The following is a 5,856-nucleotide window of genomic DNA, read 5'->3' as shown; positions in this document are numbered from 1 at the left end:
GAGCGCAGCGCGGCCCGGCAGCTCGCACGCTTATTGGATGCGTCGCGCCGGAATGTAAATGAGCCCGGCAGCGGCCCCGCGCTCATTGGCTTGGCTTCTCATCACGGGTAGCCCCGCCCTCCCCTCGCCGGCCGGTAGGGCTCTGCCGGGTCCTAGCGCCGGCCCGCAACGGCTCCGTCGGCCCAGGCAGCTCGGTGGTGCCCCCGCCGGGCGGGCAGCGGCTGCCCCGGCAGCCGGGCTGGCTGCGGCCCGGCACACCCCCTCCCTGGGCCTCTCCCCGGGGCCGTCACGCAGGCAGACCCTTCCTCCCTCAGATTACTCCCCTACCACAGCCACGAGCGCACCGTGTCCCCACCCAACCACCCACCGCGTCCCCACGCAAAAACCCACCGCATCCCCACGCAAACACCCACCGTGTCCCCACGCAAACACCCACCGTGTCCCTTTGTATGATTTTTTTAAAACTTCTCCTCCCCCTATCTCCACACCCCTAGTGACTCTGGTGGTCGCCCGTTCCCAAGGGCTTCTGGCCTTCCTGCAGGCAGGAGGACGCATCTGCTAAAACCGCTGGCAGGCGGCTGTATGCATCAGACCGCTCCTACAAAAGCAGATGAAGGCAGTTGCTCCTCTTGCTCCAACCCAGGAACTTGAGACCCGTCCCTCCAGCTTGCAGGCCTGGGGTGGACCCCAACCCGCCGGCCCCAAGGGTGCGGATCCCCGTGCGTGGCATGGATACCCGTGCATGGCCCTGAGACTCACCAGCAGCCCCGAAACCCGTGCGGAGGGATGAATCCCCGCACCTCCTGGGCCCTGAAGCAAAGCCGAGGCAGCGCTGATCGTGGGCCGTATATGGGCAAGGCAGACCTGGATCTGGGAGAGCATAAACTTAGTATTTATCTCCACAAAGTGACTCAGGGCATTTCTGCACAGCACGCCGCTTCCCGGACTGGTGTGTTTACACTGCATGGAATAAACGTACCCCTTAGGCACTTGAACCGATGTCCACCACATCCCGGGATGATGTTCTGATGCCTTGCCAAGTAAGAAAGCTCTGCCCTTTCCACCATCCTCAGAGGACGTTGATGTGCACTGGTGATGTCTATGCCACTGGGCCTGGCAGAGGAGGTTTGGGAGCTTTGCTGGGTGTGACGAAGACTCTGGTGCTGTGAACAGCAGGGTGTGGGTGCTGGTGGCCTCTGTGTTCCTCTGAAACCGAAATGGCCCTTGCAGACTTCCGTGCTTCCCACCTCACATGCTCCGAAACAGCTTGTGCTCCCAAGCGGGATTTTGCCCATAGACATGGACATATCAGACCAAATTTGCCATTAACGAGGGACTACTGAGATGTTTACAATTAAGCAGGTATTAATGTATTTGTAACACTGAACCCTTACAATGGTAAATGCTTTTGCCAAATATGTTTAAAGAAGCTACATGACAACTCTTAATATTGCTTGCAGTTTACACCAGCAATCAAAGTGATGTCTAATGATATGACCTGAAATATGGGCACTGAATAAAAGATAGATCTTGAAACTGTCTTATAAAACACATACCGATTCTATGTCTTTTCATACGGCCGTTTCATAAGATCCTTTTTTGTATACTGTTGCAAATGGGACATCAACACTTGTCTTGCAGTATTAATAGTATTTAATAATAATAATAGGATTAGGATAGGAAACATAAGACAATGTTTTCTTGTAGTCTTCCATTAAAAAGCCTACAGTGAAATATAAGCTCTCCCCTTAAAATCCCAAGAACATCCTCAGTATCTTATGCTATTCAATATAGGTCAGATTTTGAGCCTAAATTATTTGGCAGAATCATCTCATATCACAGCTGTGGAAAAAATAATTTGGGATAAAAAGGAATTAAAATCCTTCTTGCTGGTAAGCTCATCAAATCAGCCAAGGGATAAATGGGTGTGGAAACCTAGCTAGGCTTGCTGCAAACAATTCTCTAGAACCCAAGACTGGATTTTAAAAACTAAATGTTTTTTTTTTTCATTCTTTCCTTGTAAAAACAGCTGTAGGATGTAAATCGTCCCACTGAATCAGCACAGGATGAAGCAGAAAGAAGCCAGCCTCCATAGCTTAGTGGGTTGCTGACTTCAAAGCTGAATTTAGCGGTTTGAATGTTGCTGCTGTTAATGCTGGGGAGCTTTCATCTACGTCTGACAAGCGAACTAGCTCACAGTGTGTGAGTACAGTGGGCATGTTGCTGTGTTTCAAGGAATCTGCCGCTAAAACAGATGGGTGGCACATCAGTATCATTTCCACAAATGGCAGCGACTGGGCACAACCCTGAGCAACCTTTTCTCCCTGTTTCCTGCAACGAGGGAATCGCCGCAGCAGGGGGACGGAGGGAGCCCCAGCTCCGTTTTGACTGGACATGTTCCTAATTCATACACGGGGATGCTGTTTTGGAGAAAGGTTGGACTCATCACAGTGCTGCTGCGCTTCAAGTTCGGGGCTGAAGCACGCTCCAGTCGTAACCCCTGCAAAACCCCTGGACAAAGGGGAAGGCAGATAGTTTTGCATTTACAACAGCGTTATTGCACAAATGTAAAGCATTAGTCTGAATCTCCTATACTCAACTCATGCTCATTTTGCTCCTGGAGCTCCTGCTCTACCTTAAAGGAAGCCCTGGGCTGTGTGGATACGTGTCTGAGCAGTCAGGGGCTGCTGGAATAAGGAGCTGGTCTGGAGGGGGCCAAGCCTGCAAGCCCTTTTTCCAATATTATGTGAGGAATAGAGTCACCAAAGTCACCGGGATTTTTCTACATGCAAGAACTGCAGGATTTGGTCTAAGCATCTGATATGAGACAGCATTTTAAAGTACATACGTGGGCTGGGTGTTATATTTTTTGCAAAATCATGGCCCGAAATCAAGCAAAGATAAACAGGTCATGAATATATTTAGGCTGGGAACCAGAAGAACAGCCTTCCAGTTGGAGGAACTGCTACTATTAAGATAAGGCACCAGAAATTCCTGTACACATTTTTCCAGCCTAAGCAGGGTGTGGATGGGGATCCAAGAGGCCTCACAGGGGACCAGGGTGGCCTCTGGAAGCCTGGGAGGATGATGAGTACGTACAACGTGCGTCCAGAGCTTACCGCCCCCTCTCTCCTGAACAGGCTCTAATCCAAGGTGCTTGTCCGAAGGATCCTATCACAGCTGACCCCTGTTAAATCCTCTCCTTAAATCAGCACACCTAAGGGGACCAGCACTCTTTGGAGCTAAGCTTCACACTCACCACATCCATCTAAAGACCAGCCACTGCATTTTTGGGACTATGCATTCTCCGGAGCACATCCTCCCCCTCCTATTTAGCATGTGTCAGAAAATGCCGGGAGGTACCATTCCCTACATGTGTTATGTATGTAGGAAATTATGAAACCCTTCCTAATGACACTCACATGTTGGACCACTCCTGCGCTCCGCTGGCACATCCATCTCCCTTGGCTCTCCTCCTGCATCCCAGACCTGCGAGCCGGGTTTGACTCAAGCTGTTGGCCCCACCAGTACATTAGCCAAGCGACCTGCAATGGTTTTAATCTGCCTCCAGTTGGTTCCAGTTGGGAGTCCTGGATTCTCTCGAACACTGCTGGAGCGGAGTGGCCGTGGCCCCTGGGTTCCTGGGTTCCCAAGTGCTCACCCGCGGCGGGTGATGCAATCCTTTGCTCTCGCTGCAGATTTCCAGTTACAGCAAAATACCACGTTGAGCCCCAGGAGACAAACGTTGCCAACAGACCTCTGTGCTGATAACTGTGTGCCTTGGAAAATGACTCAGGCTCTCCTGCGTGACACGAAGTATTGAAAAAACACAGACCTGATTGATTTAATCATATAGCTCTGCACTCGGGAGAGCCGCACGCTCGCATCATGAAAAATGTATGTGGTGTTTATGTGAGGATTTGTGAATGAATGAATCAAACCCTCTCCCCTGAACCACGTGGCACCGCACTAAATGCTGTTATTAATAGATCAATAAATTTCATGGGAGTATCTTGTAAAATGTGTTTTCTGGAGAGGTCCCACTGGAGGTCAGCACATTTAGCAGTGAGTTTGGTAAGAGCAGGGTGTGCAGCACAGCCCTGCCAGAGAAAGAAGAGCAGAAAGCCGTGATGCCCAAGGGATGCGGGAGGAACATGCACTTTGGCTCAAAAATCTCGACAATAAACTTTGTTTGAAATAAAGGAGCAAAGGAACTCCCCAAATCTCTCCCTTCCAAGAACCACCACTGCATGCTGGACTTGCTAAACCTATCCACGACTTCACAGCCTCCTTTCAAAAGTGTAAAGCCTTGCACTTGTGCTCTGTTCTGAACACCCGAGTTGTCCCTGTCCCCTCCGAGCCCCCGGCTGTGCACCGCATTGCTGCACGTGAGGCTGCCTGGGTGCGTGCTGCCTTTTTCACACGTGCAGGGTGCATCTGACCTTGGGAAGGACCTACACAAAATGCCCAGCCCACTTAAATCCCCAAAACGGGACTTAAGCAAGACTGCAGTAATGCCTGGAATGAGTTTTCCTATGGTGAACTGAAAAGGGAAGCTGTGTTTCCAAAGCCACCACTATAAATGGGCATTACTTACTGATCAGATCTCGGTTAAAAGGATTTCACTACAGAGAAGGTGGTGCTCAGTTTCATGAAAAGGGCATGAATTAAACCACCTTCAAAATATCTATTGCCGTAGAGGCAATACCACCGCAGAAGTTTGTAAGGGGGAAGAATCTGATATGCATTTCTCTGTTTTTGGTGCTTTTGGTTCTTGCATTGCAGCCAGCTGTGTCCCCAGCACAGTTCCCTTTTGCTTTGAGCTGCTTGGACTTCCTGCTTTCCTGCACAGCACCGTCTCCGTTACATGTGCAAGAGAGGAACCTTTGTGTGGTGGCAATTTTTTTTTTTTCCCAAGATGGAGATTTATACTCACGGCTAGACTTGCACAAACTTCTTTCTTATGAAATTTTACAGGTCACGTCTAGAGAGTAGCTGAAAATGTCAGTTTACTGCTGAGTTTTGTGGGAGGCTGATGCACAGGGAGGACGGGGGGGTCTGCAAGCTGAGAGCAGCGATCTGTGCTGTGAGAGCGATTCAGCATGTGCAGATGTTTAAGGATCAGGAAGCAAAAGCGTTGCAGTGGTCTGTTATTGGAATTGTTTTGCATGACGGGCAATAAGGGAACCAGTCATTGCTATTTTGGGTGGACTAAAAGTGAACAGAAATGCTTACACTGTTGCTCTTTCAGATTTGTGTGCAATTTCAAATCCAGCCCCTGACCTGAGCAAATCCAAGCTGTGCTCTGAACCCGTTCCTTTGGGAAACCAGTTCACCGGCCCAGGTGTCCTACCTACATCACGTCACTGATGACATCAGAGCTATAATTTGTCTGAACAAAACAAACCTGAGCTGCCAGTCTCCCAGAAGGACCGATCTCATCATGGGACAGCTTCTCTTCTGCTTTATTGCTCTGTGCGTTGTAACTCTAAGGGTAATTTCAGCGGCTTTTTGGAGATTGTTGTGTAAAGCAGTCCTTGTGCTGAATGGAAATGTGGCAACAAAAGTGGCTTAACTCTGCAAAAATCATAGATCGCTGGGTCTGGTACACATATGCCCCTCAGAGTCATTAGCCAAACTCCAGTGAAGTTATTAAACGTCTGCCGTGCTCTCGGGGAAGGCAGGATCAGCCTGTCGGGCTGAACACGGCCCAGTGTGTTCTTGCAAACACGTTACCTTGTGCAGAACTGAACCTGCATACAGAAAACCTCTGGGAAGCTCCAGGGTTCCTTGCAGGTCTCAGATTTCTCCCTTACAGCAGAATAGTTCAAGGCTGAGGCTGCCTGCATATCACCA

Source organism: Ciconia boyciana, chromosome 14 (assembly GCF_034638445.1).
Source record: "Ciconia boyciana chromosome 14, ASM3463844v1, whole genome shotgun sequence".
Taxonomy (NCBI): domain Eukaryota; kingdom Metazoa; phylum Chordata; class Aves; order Ciconiiformes; family Ciconiidae; genus Ciconia; species Ciconia boyciana.
The sequence above is the reverse complement of the archived record's forward strand: the minus strand, read 5'-3'. Positions refer to the sequence as shown.